Consider the following 22,036-nt stretch of genomic DNA (forward strand, 5'->3'; position numbering starts at 1 on the left):
CTCCTAGCCCTTCTCTCAATTCACTCTCTCTCTTTCTCTTAGGTCATTTCGTAGGGTTTCATACTCGTTGTAGTTATTAGTTTAACGGTTTATAACACACTCGTCGTCAAAAAGGCGAATGCAAAAACATGTAATATTCAGTAGGTCTTTATTAAAAATCTAATTATTTTATAATAGTGTGGCTTTAGAACAGAACCACACGGCATGTCGAAATATACGGGAACCTCAGGACAATTGGTCTCGATGATGCAAGGGCTGTTTTTGTGTGAAATTCACTTACCTATTCAAGCAACAAAGTATCAATGTGCAGACAGTAAAATTTCAGTTGGAGTAGCTGGGGGTTAATCTTATTATATACTTCCACGAAATGTAAGAAAATAGCATGAATCGACACGCCTGTGTCAAGGGCAGCATGCAGATCTTTAGTAAATAAAGTAAGCACAACCAAAATTATGAAAAGAACGGTCCGTGCTGCGAGAGGATATTTGACTGCAAGTGTTTCGCAAGCAGACCCCGTACTGTTTTGGCATTTAGAGGATAAGAAGTTTTGTGTAACTTACCTAGACAAATATTTGTAGCGCGCCTTTCTTTAATATAATATTGATCATAATAAGAAAAATGCAACGTACATAGAACTTATTCTGATTCAGTATGTAAAATTATAACACACACACACACACACATTTTCAAAGAACCTGGATCCATATCTTGAGGTTAGTTGGGACAAACGCTAAGGAATGAAGTATGCCAGCCAGATATAAAAATTGATTCATTATCAAATATTCTGCGTCATTAGTCAAACCGTGAAACTTCTTTGAAAAAATTAAACAAAACAAACGGCGATGATTGTTTCTCTCTGCCCTTATTCTAAAAATTTATACTGAAAAAATTATCATCTCACATGTATTTTCAAAGTTCACTGATCTGCGAAAAACTTGGCCTTACAAAAACGTTTGTTGGTAGGTGGAAATCAATCAAAGGTCGGAGCTGTTTAAGTGGGGACGAACTATGGTACCATATGCCATGAGCGTCTTCTAAAAGTTCTCATCTCACGCAAAACTCACCTTAAAATCAGCTCTTAGTGGGGTGATGAGGCAGTTAACGCACAAATATAGAATTCAGTTGGCTTCATATTTTTTTAATATAAAGACGTCCATTCAGAAAAGAGAGTGCTCCTGGTCAGCCCTGGTTGATGTTACCTAGCCCTGCAACACAATAAAGTAAAATTAGCGCGAACAAAGATGGTCACAAAGATGACGCAGGCAAGAAGAGGCGCTGCTGACAATTGTTTATTGCGAAAAACGCTCACTGATATATATACAGACAATAGTATTGTCTGTTTCGTGTTTTTGTAGGTATTTGTTCGCGCTAATTTCACATTTTTTTGCATTTCTGGACCAGCTGCTTTAATTGTCTGTTGAACTGAAACAAATGAGAACTTTAATTGTGGCATGTAATTATTTTAGTTCGCATTTTTACTTGTAACACGTCCATCCAAACAAAGCATAACCCCAATTTCGGCCTTTCTGACACGTTTTTTCAGCAAATACGTGCAATCTGATTCCGCTCAGGTAATTGTACCAGGTTCTGTATGGATGTTGGAAAAATTTCATCATGGTGAGAACAGTAACAATGTCTACAATATTTCTGGCCATAAAGAATGCAATTGCAGCAAATTTTTATGCGATCTGATGACACAGAAACAGTGCTGACACAAATTTTAATGCCCCCTATTCTATAATAAGCACCAGCTATTACCTCTTTTGTTACCACGAAAAATGCCTATTGTGGACATGTCTCGGGAACAAAGCTTTTCCCAGGTACTCCAGCACGCATGGCAGCACACGAAATTATGCCTATATCTAATAAAGTGCTTTGTCAAAACATATAAATTTGCGAGGATGATTGCACTGCGTAATGCAACAAAATTTGAATAGTATGATACATGTTGTTGTGCTACCTGATAAACAGAACAATACAAGATGCTCTATATGCAAAAACATTGAAAACGAAGAAAATTTAGAATAATTGAAGGCAATGGACCCAGGAATAGCATAAAAAATAATAGGTATACACACTGTTTATATTGACATAAAAAAAAGTCTTAATGAAGGTACTGCTTCAATGCTTGTGCCATGTGGTGAAGCACATTCTGGGTTTTTGTGAGACACACCGGCACTCGTGCACCCATAGAGCTTTATTTTAGAATAAGAGCATGATGGTGTGCCAATGTAAATGCGTGCTAATGATGTGAGCCATGCCTATATAAATCATTTAGCGTCACTTTTTTCTACGACCCACGTTTCTCCTCATAAAATGCCGTTGCAAAATATGCATTGAATCATACTTGTTTGTGGTGTTGCAGAGATAATCAAAAAAAATAACGAAATCGTGTGCTGTCTTAAAAATTCTCACGCCATTCTGTATCTGGGGGCCGAGGTGTGCCCCAGTGGCCTTCTTGTCGTGAGGGGAAGCTTGCAGCCGGTTCCAGTATATCGCACACCTGTGACATGCGGATCTCACACGCCAGCAGAGTAAGTCATAGACTGCGCAGAAAGGCAGAAGCCATGCGCAGGGGGCGGAGGAGATGAATCGAGGCTGCAAACTAAACTGTGAACGGCTGCGGATGCTCTAGGCTGACGGAAAACACCATCGCAATTAGAGCTTGAAGTTGAAGTGCTGCTATCTTCTGACCAAAGCTCGTGTTCACTCAACTTAGTTGCGGTTTTGAGATAGGTCCTCATGGCGCATGCTTCTCGCAGTGCAGGTGTGCACCCAGGCGCGCTTGACGGCGCTGCCATGGAGCAACTAGCGACACTTAATGCGACCCTGTATCTGATGCAGCAATGGAAACGCGCTTGAAGTTACTAAAAACTGGCCAAAAAGCCACCTGTACACATTACACGTGCGCAGGGTCTTGGGAAATCAATTTTTGTAGAATATATTTGTCCCAACTTCAAACAACAGCTCTGCGATGAATAGTTACCATATATTTAATGCAACTATTACCACTCAACACGGACAAATTGCAAAGTTGATATTATACTTTCATATTTGACTTGAAAGGGTTCTTTTGAGAACAAAAATTTGATCTTAGTGAAGCCAAATTATGAGCTGGTACGCTCTTCTCTCAAATTCGTCAGCCAAGACCATTTTCCCAACAACACTCGCACATTGGTTTGCGAAAAGGTGTGTCATAACTACTAATATGCCAAAAAGGGTAAATTTAAACTGATTTTAATAGTTCATTGGCTGGACTAACTACTACAAAATGCACGAGAAATAAACTCAATATACTAAATTTCACAATTCAAACCATCTATCAACGGTGATGATAATGAATGGGCGTGGTAACGAAAAAATTAAACGCTCTAAAAGACAATATTTTGGTTTGTTACACTGAACAACAAATTTCATATCAAGTTTTATAATAAATTTTTTCTTGAAGTTCTATTGCGCTGATAATCTAGATATGAAAGTGCTTCATGATACAATAATTTTTTCAGAAGAAATATTTCACAAAGGAATCTACACAATGCCGTACATGGCAAATGTTTTTCAAAAAAAAAGGCCTGAGATGGTTACCACAAGAGATGAAATGCCTAACACGGTACGTCTCAAGTATACATTGAATTTCAAAGCGATGCTAAATATTATGAAGTATTGCATTGGGGTGCCTAACTGTAAACCATTTATAGAGAGAGATGGCCTGACAATATCCGTAGTAATAGTCTTTCTTTCTCGTCATTTTCTATTTACTTATGCCGAAAGTAGATGCGCTTACCAGCACTCATTGTTGCTGCAAATGCAGTGCTTTTCACAGGGCCTATGGCTCTGGTGGAAATGCGATGAGAGAACTAAAAGAAAATAGGGGAATATGAAAAGAAAAGATTGCTTCAAAATTTTGGAAAAAGGAGGCCGACCAGAATACATTACAAAGGAGGTCGTAATAAACAAATAACTGGTACTAGTTCAGCCATAGCAATGCTTTAAAAAATTCACGAATAAATAATTGGGTATGATGCACTCTCAAAGCTTCTTTTAGAATTAAGATGTGAACTACTGTGTGGCTGTGCAAAATTTATTGAGTTAATTATTGGTGAACAAGTTCAAATATTTGATATTTTAGGCGTCTTTTATCTTCAACCTTAGAAGCGGCTCCAACTGAATACACGTTGAATCATAGTTAAAGAAATTGAAATGTTTGATAGTTTCATTTGCGTGAAATTCCAACCTATAGACAAAGCTGTACCTGTGTAACACTTATGTCGTAAATTGATCGTAGTTTTGCAGTTGGTTCACATATGCCTTCTGCGTAAAAACGAAAAAAATTCAAAACAAAGGTGTGCGGTCCGTCTTGGGTGCACAAAAAATAAACTAAATTTGCACTAAATTGTAGGAATTTGAAAACTATGGATCCATTCCACGAAGGGAAGCCTGCTGGAAGGTGCAGCAGCACTGGTGTGCACGGCGTTGACCCGGTTGAAACGGGTGTTGACGCGGTTGCTGGAAGAACAATTTGAAGCGAAACTCGGTGTAGCGTTTACTCAAGTAAACGTTCGATTGAAACGAAAAAACACAGGAGGTGGGACGCAATGAAGACGCTTACGCCCGGCTTAAGTGCTCGGGCCTCGTCGGAGTCACCCACGCGATGGGTGTTCTTGACTCGCACCTCGGTGGTGTTGCTGGTCTTCCACCGCCTATGCTTGTAGGCGCCTTCCCTAGCTCGCGCTTTGTCGGTGTTGACGCTGCCATTTACGAACGCGATCGGCTTCGCTAACCCTCGCACTGCCAGCGACAGTAAAAAAGGTACGCGCACAATGACGGGAAGCATGCCGTGACGGCGCCCCGCCCGTCGGCGCGATCGCGCGCCAAGCAGCTACGCGCTGTCCACATTGTCTCTCCATATGTCGGCTCTCGCTGACAGATAGAGAGAGGTGGCACGGGTGAGATGATGCCTACGTAAGGAGTGGGCTCAAGCGTCGTGAGCGTAGAAGAGGATGGAGCGAAAGAGGGTTGATACTTCGTGAACTCTCAGCAGGAGGGGGAGAGAAACGTCACCGCACACACCCAAGAGGGCGTGAGCTACTTGGCACCACTCCAACACCTGCGGTGAGGGAAGCGGTGCTGACAGAAGGACAACGTTACACAGGCTAGTCAAAGAGCTGCTACGCATCTAAAAAGAGTAAAACGGTAAGATTTTTGGTTATCGCGGACAAATAGTCCTGGCTTCACCGCAAAGGTGAAGCAATGAACGCGATAGCAACAAACTGGAAGGTCACTCGAAGAATGGAAAGCACATCTAAACGTTTCCACGTTTCTCACGCACGAATGGCACACGAAACGTACTCACAGGTACAGAAGAACGCTAATAAGCGTCTCAGTTGTTATTTCGCTGTGTCTCAAAAGCGCACCCTTTTCACAAACGGAGAATGTGCAATGAGTGCAGTGACCTTTGTGCGCCACGTAACTGCAACAGAATCGTTCCTGCAAGCCCAAGACGTACGATTGTACCCACCGCGAAATAAGCGATTGCCTGCGTGTTCGTCCGCCCTGCCCCATCTCCGCGGGGCAAAGGACGCGTGCGATGAGATCACGCGCCACCGCGTAGTAACAATCTGGTGACGCGTGCTCATTGCGACATTTCACTGGAAATGCTGCAAACACGATAACGCTTCGCCCTCACAATTCGTAAGTTAGACGTTCGATTCCGCATGCCAGAATTTTTTCTCGATAGTTTTTTTTTTGTTGCATTTTCATATACAGAGATACGTATACCATACGGCGAATGATGGTGACGCCGTTGAACACGACTACGTCAACGCGGGTGACGAAGTCTAGCTGAGAGTGTCCATATAATTGCTATCGCAATAAAAATTGTGTTGAAATATAAAACTGATTATTATAAAAACAGTAAATGAAAGTAAGAGTTGCCTAAAACCACCACACTATATATATGCGTGAGCCGATCACAAGGGCAAAATTAGTAAATACCAGGTCCGGACAAATGCAAATGTGAAATCTTGTTTTGTAACAAATTCTCCCTCTTTAGAATCGACTCTCATGCATGCCAATATTCAGCTGCGAATGAAGCTGTAGCTTTTGGAGCTTGTGACCTACTGCTCTCATGCCTTCGGGCTTTGAAGTGAGATGCCTAAACAAAGAATAAATAGACAGAACATATAATAATAATAATAATAATAATAATAATAATAATAATAATAATAATAATAATAATAATAATAATAATAATAATAATAATAATAATAACAATAATATAATCATATAATACACTGTTTATTATATTAATATTATTATCACTTTTTATATTAAAAATAATAGGCAGCTGTGGGCCTCCCACCACGTGAGAGTGGTCGCCGATTTTCGATTTCGAAGCCTCTTGCGCACTCTGCACCACGACCGCGCTGGCCTGCACCTGCACGCTCCCTTAGAAGCGCCTTCAGGGGCAGTCTAGCCCGGTCGTGTCTAAACAAACTTCTCTCCAACACACTTTCTCCATCGAATTCACCACCAGCTGAATACAATTCTGAGTGACACGGCGTTATTCCTGAGACAACCCCTTCAGCACCTCTTCTTCCACCAGAAAGCGAAAGACAGACCAGCAGGAATCTGCATCGTTTGGGGCTAACAACATCTGTTATATCTGTAGCTCAATGACCCCATCGACCGCAACGGCCGAAGGCCATTTTTCTTTCAAAACTGAGTCGGGACACAACTGCTGCTGACACGAAAAAACATATCACTTCAATGAATCTGTCTCCCATTTCTTGTATACGCCTTGAAACTCAATTTCAGACTTATTCATTCTACATCGAGGGTAACGAAAATACACTACAACGCCTAAATAACCCTTCACTGTGGCCTCTCGAATGCATCTTCAAGCCTTTTCGTTGGGGGCAACGCAAGCACATGGTTCATTCATCTGAGCTAGTGCCTGGTGTCAAAAGTACCATGAAATTCATTCTACAGAATGCTTATGGTCTGCGTAACAAGACAAACGAGTTTTAAAGACAATAGTCTTTCTTGGGGACCTTCGACGCAAAAATTCTGGTCTGTCTATCTGTCTGTCTGTTAATCTACTAACCGCATCGAGTATTTAAAACGGCCGACCCCATCCGCAGCGCCCACGAATGTTGCTCAAGGTTCAGCGTTGATACTTGTGCAATTATCAATAAAAAGCAATGATTGCGCATGTCTGGGGCACAATAACAACACGTATATGCTCTGCGTGTGCGTCTTTTACTAGAAAAGGCATACATAAGTAATTTTAAGGACCGTAGCGCTTATCACGTTGCACTCACCATGCAACGCTTGTACGTAAAGACTGGTGTTTCTAACGCTTTGCTAAGACGAGACGGTAGTGGCACCTACCCGTCGCCTTTTGTTTTACACCTTATAACCTCGGAGACAGGCGCGCACACCCGTCTCAGAGCCACGCGCTTTGTTTTACAAGAAAACTGCCAGATGGCGCTCATGTCTCACGTGTGACGTCACTTGATGCACTCGTTCACCTCCACTGCACGCTCGAGGCACTCTAATACCCCTGTCACACGGCCACCACCAAACTCCGTTAAACACCGTCAACGTAAATCTTTCTTAGGGGGTTCAACGGAAAAGGAGTTGTGGCAGTGTCACACGGCAATGACAAGGTTGTAACAGTTGCCGCGATGAGGCTCAGCTGGCGCTGTTTGATCTTCGGAAAAGTATTCTAATTTCATCCCTATTAATTTTTTGTGAATACTCTTTATGCGGTTTTTACAAAAAGCACTATTAGGTAGGCATGCGATTAAAAAACATTAAAAATATTTTCATATAAAAACGCATTAGCTAAATGTAGTGATGCTGCTAGTGACGCTGGCCACATAGCGTTTTTAGTTGTTTTGCTGCTGTGTATATGACCAGTACCGGTACGAAAGTTCTTATGCTTCCTTGCCTCGTGAGCGCACATTTTGTGTTCTTCAGCCATGAGTGACACAGCGGACGACGTGAGGAAGTGGTACGAAAATGCGCTGGTAATGACGTTGATCGGCTGGCGCCGACCGGCCCGACTTGCGGGGCATGGTGTGTAGGGCATCAGTGTTGAGAGTAAGTGAACTCTGGCGGGAGTAAATATATGCAAACAAACACCCATTGTGAATGAGTACTACAACGAAAGAATGTTTAATATTGCCAAAATGTATTATTTTTTCACTGTGGCCACTTAGTGCTCGAAATTGTTCTCTGACCTCTCGACTGCTGGGGACGAGAGTACCTCGTTTCGCTGTTAAGAGAGATCGTTGAACGTCCTTTGCGAAATGCTCCGTTTATCTTCGTTTGCGTAAGGGTGGCCGTGTGACGCGAACCGCATCTTCACTGTCGTAAAGACGTTAAATGGTCTTCGCAGGTGCCCGTGTGACAGGGGTATAACGCAGCGCCTGCAGAATACCGTTCACCGATTTTCTTGCGCAGAACATCACATAAATGTTTTGTTCACTCTCTCCAAACGCAAGACTACCTTTTGACGACATTTGCAGATTACATGCAGATATGGGGTTAATTTTTTTCGCTTACGTTCTTTCTTCTTCTCTTCCTATTATCGCTATTTCTGAAACCTGGCTGCAGCTTGCAATTTCCTCATTTGACTATTCCGTCCCTCCCCCTCCCTGACCTGCATGACCTTCCACAGCGACCGAGATTTCAGTGCAACCAAACAGAAAGGCGGTGGCATGTGGATTGCAATTGACAGTTCACTGAAATTTGTTAGACGTAAAGACCTGCAATCTTACGAAGAATCTATCTGATAAGATATCAGCCTTGAGGGCCGAGAAAAAATGTTGATTGAATATTTCTATTCAGCACTCAGCGTTTCTCCTGCCTTTGTTCAAGATGTCATGTTTCCCACTGAATGTGTAGTTTCCCTTCATAGTAGGCACAGAATTATTGTTCTTGGTGACTTCAATGTGCCTGGAATCAACGTGAGCACGCTCATTTTTTTTTCATCATAATCATTTCATTGTGAAAAAGTGCAGCCATAATTTTGGATTTTGTGGCGTTTAATTATCTACTGCAACATAACGCAGTCATCAATTGCAAAGATAATGATTAGAACCCTTTCTATCATACGATCAACCTGTTGAAGTTTCACGCTCCGTCAACTCCCTTGTTTGACTTGACGAATCCCACCCACCACACAATGTAAGGTTATCGGTATGTGCCAAAACTACGTGTCGGAGTATTCATTTAACGAATCTTCCTAAAAAGTGACTGCACTGGTTTTTATCACTACTTGTCAGCCGTTGATTGGTCACAGGCTACTGACAAACCAAAGGTTGATGAACAAGTGGGGAGTTTACCGAGCTTGTGCTATGTTGTATGCGTAAGTTTATTCAACAATATACGCCTAAACATTGTTACCTGTACACTTGTTCTGCCCTGAAACAATAAGTGCACTGAAGCAAAATATGGCGCCCGAAAGAAGGCTAGATGTTCTACACATAGCAAGTGGAAGGAAGAGGTCAGCTCTTTCAGAACCCTCTCTGAACACCTATATAAACGGCACCACGGTTAATAATTGCATTATTAGAATAAAAGCTTTCTGATAGACCAGTTGAGTGTTGGAAGCACGTGCTTGAACAGTCTATAGTGAAAGTGGCGATTTCTTCATGCTGCTGGACTAGCTAGCCTGGTGTCGAAGCGCTTGCCCTTGTTGATTGTTTTGTAACCCACTTTTCATCCGTGTAAAGGCATCAGATTCTAGAACTGAGACAGGACAACAGCACGAGGTAATTATCATATCTAGTGGACTATCGTTGTATGAAAAGCTCATCTGTTCATTCATGAGGTGCCTAAAACCATCCTTATTGCGTGGCCCAAATTCCATGCCATCCGCCATATTCAAGACATATGATAGTATATTTGCCCCAGTAGTGACAACAATATTTATTACCTGTCTGAACGCTTCCACTATTCGTAGCATGTAAAAAAACTGCGCTTGTTTTCCCAGTATTTACGTCAGGCTGCAAAACTAATATTTTTCAATTACCGTCTGATTTCTCTACTGTGTGCCACACCAAAGACCTTTGAGTTGGCTTTTCACAGCATATTGTATGTTAGCGTGAATATTTCATTGATTTCTAGTCAACACGAATTTCTCCCTGGCCACCCAACTACCCAAAATCTTGCTAATTTTATGACGCTACTCTCCCCACTTATTTCTCAGAGATGACAGGTTGAGGTTTTCTACCGTGACCTGAGCAAGGCTTTGGACGTAGTCAGCCACTGCCTGTTTTAGATGCGAAGCAGCTCTTTGACTAGCCTGTCAAACGCTGTCCCTCCGTCCACACAACTCCTCTCGCCTCAGGTGTTAGAGCGGTGGCAAGTAGCTCACGTCCTCCTAAGCGCGCGGTGACTCTCTCCCTCGCCTGCCGCGCACTCGCCGGGTGTCAGCTCTCTCTCGTTTCCCCCTTTCCACCACTCGCAACGATAGAGCCCACTCCTCATGTGGGCATCATCTACTCCACGCCACATTTCTATCTGTTGGCGACAAGAACCCGCGAGACGGTGGGTGTGCGCGCTGCATGCACCTCGAGAATCTGGCGGTGCCGACAATGTGAACAGCTCACCGATGCTTGCCGACGGGCGGGACGCCGTCATGGCATGCTTCCCGCTAGCGTGCGCATACCTTTCCCGGCTGTCACCAGCGTTGCGAGTGTTAGCGAAGCCAATCGCTTTCGCGAATGGTGACGTCAACACCGACGAGGCGCGAGCCAGGGAAGCCGAATGGAAGCGTCTTCAACACGTCCCGCCACCCGGGCCTTTGCGTTTGAAAGAAACATTTACTCTACTAAACGCTACACCGAGTTTCGCTTCAAACCATTCTTCCAGCACCCGCGTCGACGCCCGTTTAAACCGGGTCTATGCCGTGCGCACCGCTGCCGCTTCGCATTACATCAGGATTTCTTTCGGGGAAATGGTTCATAGTTTGTTAGTTAAATTTGCAAACTATGATCTTGACTCATTTCTTGTGAATCTCTTGCACAGCTATCTGCTTAACAGATCATGCTATGTTGCCGTAAATCCCCAAACGTATTTTTTGTACAATGTTACCCGTGGGGTCTCTCTATGTTCGGTATTATGACCACATTTATTTTTAATTTGCTCCTATTTTTAATGTAATGTATGCCGATGGTATCAATATATTTAGTGAAATTTATTTAGTTAACGACTGCGACTTGCTGTAGTCAAATTTGAGTTCTTTCTCTGAATGATGTGACAACAACTATATATTTCCAGCGAAAACGCTGGAAATATATAGTCGTGACAGAACATCACCGCACAATCGCGCAACCTATTGCATCACAGCAAGATAATCATATATTTCAAGAGTATATATCTCCACCGTTTCGGCTAATAAAATTTCAGTTTAAGTCAGCGCTCTTTCGGTCCTTGTCTGTTCTGTAGTTACGTCGTAACTACTCGTAATCTTGCGCTGCGCAAATATGTTGATTCGCAATCACCAAATAGCCCAAGCATCTGCCTTACCAAGTTAAGGGTATGTCTCGCTAAACATCCATCGTGTATTTTCCATACTTTGTCAATACTGTGTCGTCATGTAAGGTGATCTTTGTGTTCGTCTTGACAGCATGGTAAATTTTCTGCTCACACTAAGCGTTACTGTGACGCAAAGCCTTCATTCTCTCGGCTGTGTTTGCACCCTTTTCCTTCAGTCTTCCAAGAATTGTACAACGCAATGCGTCTGTGATCTGAAATGGCATTGCTAAATAAGGCAGTGACGCCATTGAGCGAGTCCGGAGAAAATGCATCAACATTTATCACCACTGTTTCGGTATAAATGACTCTGTATCTCGTTCTAACGCTGCCAGATTATTATCACTGCCATCCCTCCACTGCCAATGAACTCACACTGACCCCTTATTTCTTAACAAACTAGAGCATGGTATGATATCCTGCCCCTTACTTTTCAGCTGTGTAAATTTTCGGATTCCGGGTAAGTTCTTTGCTTTGCTATGTGGGGTTTAACGTCACAAAACCACAATATGAATATGAGAGACGCCGTAGTGAAGGGCTCCGAAAATTTCAACCACGTGGGGTTCTTTAACGTGCACCCAAATCTGAGCACACGGGTCTATAACATTTTCGCCTCCATCGTAAATGCAGCCGCCGGAGCCGGGATTTGAACCCGCGACCTGCATGTCAGCAGCCGAGTACCTTAGCGACTAGACCATCGCGGCATGGCAGGATTCCGGGTAAGTTAAAGGGAAAATCAACCATTTTATATTGCTGCAAACTTTCTCTAATGCTCCACGGCTTACATAATACAAAGCTCACAAAATGTCAAATTTCACGATGTTGATGTTTTTGACAGTCCACTAGCCACTATTATTATCTCAGCTTTGCACAGTCTTCAGATAGTTTTTCACAATATACAGGGGCCCCAATCACAAAGCTTTCTCTTGGCTACGCATTTTCTTAGCTAAGAATTCTCTTATCTCGAAGGATTACGATAGCGTGGGTACAAATATAAATTATTTGTCACTTAAGGGGGTGAGAAAAACACACGATAGCTGATGAAACGACAAGTAACGAAAGAAGTGTGTGCCGATGATACCAAGGCAGCACGCAAAGCGTCTAGCATCGAGAGTATGCAATGATAGCCAATAATTAGCTGCATCTCAGCTTCCAGTTCCGCGGGCGTCTGCCACAGCGCTTACGCGATGCTGCGTTGTAATAGGCGTCTGGGTGTGCTGTGCAAAGCCAAGCACACGTTTCATTATTGACCATAGCTAAAAACGAAATGGCTCGATGGCCTTAAGCAATAATTCATGCACTATCTCACCAGGTACAAGTGAACAACACTCCAGCTGCTACACATCAATCAAACCACGCAAAATTCGATGCATGCAGTGTTTGAAATTGTGCCTCAAATGTCTTTCCCTGTTTAACACGACTAGTTACTTTACATTTTAAGAAGCTGCGCTGCTACTAAACTTATCAGGTGTAATCGAGCACGGTATAGTGGTGAACGTAAGGGTGTTTTGTAGCTACACGTAAAAGGTTGCCGTTTTTAAAATAATTTTATTACAAGACACAGGAACAGCTTTTGTGACCCGCGGACGAATTCTGCTTAAATATAAAACAGCAGTAATCAATTTAAATTGTGATCGCAGTTTCGCAGGTTACATGCACCGCAGCATTTTGATAAAGCCGGAATGGGAGATTATGCATACGCTTAAGCTTAGATATTTGTGTCTAAGTAAAACAAAGGAGACTCGTCGGGGGGTGTTTCAGTGCTAATGCTTTTTAAAAAACACGGTGAAGTTGTTTCGTTCAGCCGTGTTTGAGTGAGCAAACAAGGCTAAGCACATGTATACGAGTCTTGAAGTCAATAGACGTTACCACACGCGCGAAAAAAGACGAAAAAAAGAGAGAGAGAAAGAGACTCTCATTTCGTCTCCACGAAAGTCTGATATTGAAGAGATAGATAATAAAGACAATTTTCTGGCCCACCAGACGTCAGGAAAAGTTTCTGTAAAACAGCGTCGGATGCTTGGAGAGCATAAAAAAGTGGAGTACGCGGTTTATGAGAGGGACAGCCATAGAGAAAGCGAGATATTGTGTGACTGTTTTTAGATGTGAGAATCAATGCTGATTAGGAGAGTTGCGAGTTGATGAAAAAAATCTTCCTTAAATAATGACAATGGAAACAAACTGAGTATTCATTTAGTGAAAGTGACACTAGTGACAGTGAATTCATGAGAGTTCATCAGCGTTGTCATACGCCGACATATAATTTTCATTTATATCTGGAAAAGTATGGGAACGTAGCCTATGTTAGAGCCGGCTATCCCAACATCATGACAGTAATGAACAAGATAAATAAATAGTGCATGATTATACAGCCACACTTTGTGGTTTACACCTTCTAGTAACCTTGTGCAAATGCATTCTAATTATTATTTTTCTATTTTTGACCAAGTTTCGCCGGACGTTGTGCATTTGGCGTCATTCAAAGGATTGACGATATATTAGCGATAGGGTAAGTACTGCACTGGCAAGCTCTCACCTCAAGCATTGCAGCAGTAGACGAGCAGTTACAGCATTCAACTACACTCTATGAGGCACTGGGTTCGATTCGCAGTGTCACCGAACGCTTGTTCGTTTTTAAAGAATATGTGTGGCAGCGGGAACTCATTTCTTCAAAAGGTGGCCTTTTGCGCTCTCTTATTTCACTCCCCTTTTGACCCAAAGGCGCTGTGCTATGCTTCCTCATGAATTACGAAATTTAGGGTTCATATTTTTCCCCTCTATCCTCTGTTATCGCACGAGTCCACCCAGTACCGAAGTAACAATATCATACCTGGTATATTACTTTTCACATGTTTGGATACACGACGAGTGATCAGTCATCACGGTGTTTTGAAGGAAATTCAGATTTGCAGCGACTGAATTGCTTGTAGACTAGTTGACTCGTTTGTCAGGAACCTTTTTTGGGCTAATTTGGTGGGAATCATTACATGCAGCAAGGCAAAAGAGGACGTACAGATAGAGAAGACACAGAGTGATTAGTTTGTGTCTTGTCTCGCTACCTGTCATGTTGCGCGCTTCACTGTAATGCCGCTGTCAATGGTTAAAAAGAATTATAGCAGCAAATCGAGTTCTGTTGAGAGGGTCTTCGATTGTCCAGAGCGGAACATAACAATGAAAAATTGATTGGCGTCATAGAAAGATACTCTGATACTCTGCTTTTGGTTACTAGAATAAATTTTAAACCTAAGTTTATTTTTTATTACAAAAAAGTTCCAGTACAGACTAAAAGTGCATGGACTAAATTCATTTATTCAGGTTGACTAGTTTTGTACCTTAATGGTGATTGCCTACAGGTATTACAATATGCACAAATATCACACATATATACAAGCACAGGGGGTAGCTTGTTTATTCATATTGAAATTCATGTGTTGAAATCGACATATTCGACCAACGCAATGTGTACAAGATATGCTATGTAGAGGAACTATGTTCTAAACAAATTTTTGCTGGTTGGTTCAGTTTTACTCAATTTCTCGCTCATAAATATATGTTAGCAAATGTAACAATTTCTTCGAATGTACATATTGTGGGTAAGGTTACAATTACTTTTATATAATAAAAGCGAATTCGAACGTATAATGGATCAGAAGAAAAAGAACAAGAAAGAAATTCAGCCACGTTAATAGCAAATTTACTCACCATTGATAAACAGATTCTCATTTAAAAGATTCATTCATTCATACATACATACATACATACATACATACATACATACATACATACATACATACATACATACATACATACATACATACATACACAAATACATACATACATACATACATACATACATACATACATACTTAAGTGCAAATGTCAAGATGAATGACTCTAAAACAACTATTCTAATACACTCACTTTGAATATACATATAGTAACTTTCGAGAGAAATGCCCCAGCACTGTTATATTTGAACTCGGTATTTCTCGAACCATTCCGGAAAAGCTTTATGCGTAGTTTCTGCTGCTGCCAAGTGACAAGCAGTTTTTGTAAGAAACACAAGAAGAAAGAAAGCCCTTTACAATGTCATGCTAAAGAAAAGGGCTGTGCATCACAATTTGTTACATGTCTGCATTATTACTCTGTTTATTTACATAGCTCGGCTCAATCACAAAACAGTATCAAAGCATGTTAGGACACTTAGGGTGACAAATTGGTGCAGTGCGAAGAAACTCTAGACAATACATAAAAATTACAATTCTACGCTATTGAGCTTTTCGATGCAACAGCCTTTATATTGACAGCTATAGACCCCATTTAGTTTCCCAAAAACACTTTTCGAAAAGGCTTCAAAGTTTGCCGTTCAGCACAGTTTCCATACAGCTGTCTGTTAGCCTGCTTGAAAAAAATCAGTTCACTGGTGGGCAATGACTGTACACTAAGCATGCGAGGGGATGCTCCAGTGCACTGCATGTATGTCTTGCTACTGGCCGTAACTGCAATGTTGCTCAACACATATGTGCAAAATCACAACTAACACTACGCCACTAGAAAGGAATTATGTGTCATTTGTATGAACCAGGAACCACATTCAGCACCGCCGCGGTGGTCTAGTGGCTAAGGTACTCGGCTGCTCGCGGGTTCGATTCCCGGCTGCGGCGGCTGCATTTCCGATGGAGGCGGAAATGTTGTAGGCCCGTGTGCTCAGATTTGGGCACACGTTAAAGAACCCCAGGTGGTCAAAATTTCCGGAGCCCTCCACTACGGCGTCTCTCATAATCATATAGTGGTTTTGGGACGTCAAACCCTACAAAATCAATCAATCAGGAACCACATTCAAAGAACGTAAAACATTAACCTTCACACAGTTGAAAAATGTAAATACATTTTGATAGAGTTTTCACAGCTCATCTGAGAATAGTAATATTGGTTATAAACACATTGTCACTTTCTCTAGCAAAATAATTTAAGATGCCATGGTAGCTTCAATAACATAGTATACTAGTACCCTTGTAAGGGTATACAATTGTAGAGGCACCTAGAAAAAGATACAAAAGATACAAAGATACGTATGCTATAGCTACATATAAATTTGAATAAGTACTTTTATTTGTTATATAAGGAAAGCTGCACATATGATAAGCCATTTGCATGGTACGCACTTGCATTATGAACAAAGCTATCGGAGCAAACACTACATTAAAAAAGTTTAACTTACACAGTAGAAACAGAGAAGTAGATTGTTGAAGGACGGACATGCAGTGGGATACCATCACACAAGTTATAAAACCTAGTTTTAAATATACTATGAGTAGTGATACTCCTCTTCTTTCCAAATAAAAAAATCCACATAAAAGCACTTCCCAGAGCCTATACACACATCACATCATTGGTGCTATACAAATGAATGTATGCTGAAGGATTATGCCGACTAAGTAAAAGATTCCCGCATCCATGGCTTTACTTCTTATACTACAAAGAATGCAAACACAATTATCATTGCCGACCGTAGATGCGTTGATTAATGGCAATAAAATGCAGACACGCAGCCACTCTGATTAGCACGCATGCTAAAAATTTCAGCTCAAATTTATTTGCCCACTAGCACTACAGTAGCATTTAAATTAGTGTCATAATTTGGTATCTTCCATGCAAGAGTTAATTGATTTGAAATGTTCAAGCACAAAGGAACTGCTGAATAATGCACTGCTAAGATGTTAAACTGCAGCTTCACAGAATGTTACTACGTATACAATTCAAACAGCTTCAGACATCACAATGTGCTCTTTCGGCTGTCGTGAATTTCGAACAGGAGAACACAGTCACTGGCAGTTGATTTCTACTTGTTGGTCTTGTGTGCTCTGGTCATGATGCACTGTACATTACCATGGAGCACCAAATCGCTTGTTACTGCTGGAACATGGAAAAATACAGATCATTGTTACAACCATGCTATATGCAAAAGTGTACAGTTGTTAAATATGTGCTCGTATTTACGGATGTCGTACTTTAGGAAGCCATTGACAAGTATGCAGATATAATAAAAAGAAAACATGTCTCAACACACACTCATACAGTGAAGAATAAAAATAGATTTCACTATGGTACAAGAGCAAAACTACAATGTTGTATATGAAGGCAAGAAACATCTGCCAGGCATAATTGGCCAATAAATTATCTCCTATATCGACTTTACACTAGGCGCGAGAAGCCGACCACAAATAAGTTAACTTGGGAACAGAAGTTAGATTGCGTTACAAGACAACAGGTACTGTTCATAATTTTAAAGCTATCTAACATAGCCAGCTCATACAGAAGCGAATGGGCAGTATAGAAGACACAAATCACTTGTATATTATGAGTGTGCTTGTTGCTCACATCTATTATTCCAAATGAATTAAAATATTTAAAAAATGCTCTTATTTGGGGAAATATTCATACACAACAAACACCACGGGCTCCTACAGGTGCCACTAGCACTCACCATTATTATTGATGTCAGTGTCATGACAGATGGATATGCTGTGTTCTGCACAGAAGACTAAAGGAGCGCTCCATGACTTAGCTTGCGTGGGTGCTGGCTGCATTGCATTGCTGCTCAAGTAGGCTAGCGACAGACTGGAGGTGAGGAGTCATAGCTTTCATGCACACTGAGCGTCACCTTTGAAGATCAACAATGTATACCTAGGTCAGGTATTTTTTGTAGTAAAAGATATATCACTATGCAATAGTGGTGAACACGTTCAGCTGAAACACAGCATGCCACAACACTGACAGAAACAAAGCTACATCAAGTAAAAGATGCAGTTACCTTCTCTATATCGTCTGAAGCTTGTAATATAGGTCGTTTTCCTTGCAAGTTGTGAACAGCCAGGTGATTCGCACCCACTTGCTATTTCCTTTCAGAGCACTATATCCACACAGTGAGCTCAATAAGGAATCAAATTATTTGTGCTCATTCGAAAGCACGAGTATTTCAGGCTCAGATAATTGGAGTTTAATTCATAAGCTTCAGGTTTTCCACTTTCAAAATGCTCAAGCACCTCCTAATTTGCTTCTAATAATGTTCAATAAGCATTATGTGTGAAAAACATACTGCAAGCAACCATGCTTGGGTTTTCAAATTGTGCACTGTAAGTGGTGTTTACTTAATCGTATGTATTTGGAAAAACTAACTTTGCAATCAGCCGTTAGACAGTTTTGTGCCCTTAAAGTTCCCAGGCAGATCACAGTCCTTCCAGAGGAGGCTGCCATGCATGCTTCCAGGCCACTTTCAGGTCAACTGGATGATAACAGTCCCAGCAGTGACAGAGACTTGCACATTTGGAGAGCACGTGCCCTTCCTATTTTCGTACAGGTGCTCCAAGTCATGAAGAGGATTGATGTGCCAGTGCATGAAACCGATGCGTCTTAGGACCTTAACAAGCTCTGCGATTTGTGAAGGGCCAAAAACGATATATTTGAAAACAATCATGAAAAGCACTCACTTCTAATACTTATTTGACAGAGCCATAACTTCATCAAAGTGATCAGATCAGCTATAATCACTTCGTAACAAACTGAAGCCTCATGTATGGTTTACATACCGCAATATATATGCCCTAGGGAAGTATAGTGCTACCACAGCAGTAATAGTTTAGGACTATTTTTTTTAAATAACACGAATTCCTCAAGTGTAACTTGGCTACTATAAATACATAAAATACCCGAGGAAAGCTTGACGTTCACGGGCTGTTGCTGGCACATAAAACTCTGAAGTTCTCACAGAAGAACAGCCTAGGCGTGCTGCAACACGATCCACAACAGATTGTAGGATGTTGCAGCTTCAGTTCGTCACATAACGCGCTCGTACTATAAATATCACAAAAAAAAGGAATGAGTTAACAAACAAAAACGCCAAGCCCCACCGCCGCAACTTCCCAGGCAAAATTGTTATCAACGCTGTCTTTCCATTTTCGGTCACACGATGACAGCCTCTTCACAAGTCTTGACAACGTCTACACAGCACCATTGTTCACAACGAACATCGTTTCACTCCTGAACAATAGAGTGCTCACAAAAAAATAGAAGCTTACGGGCTAACCAGTGGCGAAGCAAGAACCGAACACAGCACGTAGGTCATACATTTTCGTACGTGTTTGGGGTCACTCAAGTAACGTGCCAAAACGCTGTCAATTTGAAATGTCGCTCAGCACCCAACTGAGAGACTGAAAGTGAATCAAACGAACTTTTACCAGTACACAAACACACATTGCAGTCTTCTCGAGTGCTATTGTTGTCGTTGATGCACAGGCGCCAATCTCGCTTTATAAACACTCCGAGGCACAGGATTCGCTAAGCGTCACCATACACTGATATGCTGCCGCTGATTTTCACACCGCTTAATAGCACCGAAAAAGCAACGGTAATCACAACACATCCTTTTAAACGCTAAAGAACTCAATTGAGAGGTGTTTGTTGAAATTCGCACCGACCGATATGCTGTTTACGACGCCATGTTGTTTTCTACAACTGCATAGCTTGTAAAAGAGCTTTTAGAAAGTACTTGCGCATTTTTCACGGCGTGACAAAATTCGCTCTTACGTGCGAAGGGGAGGATATGACCAACACGACAGGCGTGCTAGATGAAAGAAGTGTTTTGGCAACGTCACGAATTGAACTGATGCTGAGAATATTGCTTCACAACAAGTCACAAGCTACGCCTGTCGGCCAAGCCGTCGTTTGTTCCCGTTTGTCGTCTGCTTCAATCAGAGCATGCGACGGGGGTTTCGGCTTCGCAACGCAATTATTCCCAGGTCAAGTGGTTGCTCCATCGCGCAAAGTACGTCAGTGGCTTGCTCTACCTTTGAATGATAGTCGTGCGCCAAGTTAAATGGTTGATAATTGTCGCAGGGACGAATTCAGGCAAGCTTTGCACATTTCAGGTGTAATTCAAAATTACTAGGGCATTTTATTCCGACTGCTTGCCATATTATCACGGCCCGTATCAGTTTCGGAACAGGGAAGGTGGAAACGCTTAATTTGTTTGTACTTTCATGCGTTATCACGCGCACCCCTAATACGCTTCGGTTTACAAAGTACGCGCCCGTTCCAGATTGTCCCAAAGTGTATCAACAGCTGTGTTTCAGAGATCGTTCTCAATAGGCACTTAGAGCCTATCGAAGTACACTAGACCACAACCACAGAATTGCCATTCTGAAACGCTAACACAAAAGTTTCGCTCAATTTAGTTTCCAACAGCTTGCAAGGAATGTGCTCCTATTAACCACTTTGGTGGTAATTTCTACCAATGAGGCAAGCATCTCGAGTTGTACTCTTATTTGGAGGAAGTGGTAAGCAACAGAACTACATAACAAATAAGGTTGATCCTATGCCATGCCGCGTTCGAATGCACCGACCATGCACGTATCACATTGGTTTTCATCCAACCACAAATCTTTACATGCGTAGTTTTATGCCATTGACGCCCAATAGAATTCTTCAATTACTGCGACTTCGAACTTATTGGACGATGGTGGTTGTCAACACCATCCACTGCGTACAAGGGAAACAACACGCGAAGCTCAAAGCGCCGAAAGAAATAAAAACGCACCAGCAGTCATCAGGCAGCCCTTAATGGGCGTGAATTAACTCAAAACCAGCCAGGGTACCAAAGTATACCGCCGCGGCAGCAGGTTCTAAGTAGCCACATTGTTCCTAAGAGTGGTCCCGACCACTCTTAGGATTTTCTCTCAGCCATGCTCATTTTACGCACAATTTCGTTTCGTGAATCCACTTACGAGCACTTTTCGGTGACGTAAGCAAATATAGCAACTGCATCACCATCGCTGACATGTTCCCGGGCAGTCACAGCGCACTTTATTGCAGCGGCCGATGTGACAACAGTGGCTTTTTACGACGTTTTTTCCGTTTCGTGAATCGACTTACGCAACAAAATTACTCTTGCGCGAAAAGTGTTTCGTAAGTCATTTTGGTGAATTTGGCCCCAGATTCTTCCCTTTACGTTTTTCAGGAAGACTTCTAAATTGTCGTGTATATTCTCTTTCATTTTTCGCTGTCTTTCCATGATGCTTATCTTACATTTTCATTTTCCAATTTCGCGCTGATTTCTTTTTGTCTGTGGGTTTCGCCCTTTTTATTTGGTTTCGTAGTGTTCACTGCATTGTATTGCCGCGGTGGTCTAGTGGCTAAGGTACTCGGCTCCTGACCCGCAGGTCGTGGGTTCAAATCCCGACTGCGGCGACTGCATTTCCGATGGAGGAGGAAATGTTGTAGGCCCGTGTGCTCAGATTTTGGTGCACGTTAAAGAACCCCAGGTGGTCGAAATTTCCAAAGCCCTCCACTACGGCGTCTCTCATAATCATATGGAGGTTTTGGGACGTTAAACCCCATATATAAATCAATCAATCAATTGCATTGTTTATAATTTTGCGTGCGCCTTGCACGAAGAACCTATGAATGTTCCTTCTCAAGATAAATAAATTAT

At 41.9% G+C, this 22,036-nt stretch overlaps 1 long non-coding RNA gene across 3 annotated transcripts in view; it reads left to right on the forward strand.

The window, feature by feature from the left end:
- LOC142776266 (uncharacterized) overlaps window positions 1-22,036 on the forward strand; it is a 137,729-nt gene that overhangs the window by 34,407 nt on the left and 81,286 nt on the right. For 2 of the 3 annotated variants that reach the window (XR_012887407.1, XR_012887406.1), the window contains exon 2: window positions 12,178-12,266. The exons of the other annotated variant lie outside the window; for it this stretch is intronic. This is a non-coding gene — a long non-coding RNA (uncharacterized LOC142776266). The remainder of the gene's footprint in view (window positions 1-12,177; window positions 12,267-22,036) is intronic. 3 annotated transcript variants of the gene reach the window in all.

The sequence above is a fragment of the Rhipicephalus microplus genome, chromosome X, assembly GCF_043290135.1.
Source record: "Rhipicephalus microplus isolate Deutch F79 chromosome X, USDA_Rmic, whole genome shotgun sequence".
NCBI lineage: Eukaryota > Metazoa > Arthropoda > Arachnida > Ixodida > Ixodidae > Rhipicephalus > Rhipicephalus microplus.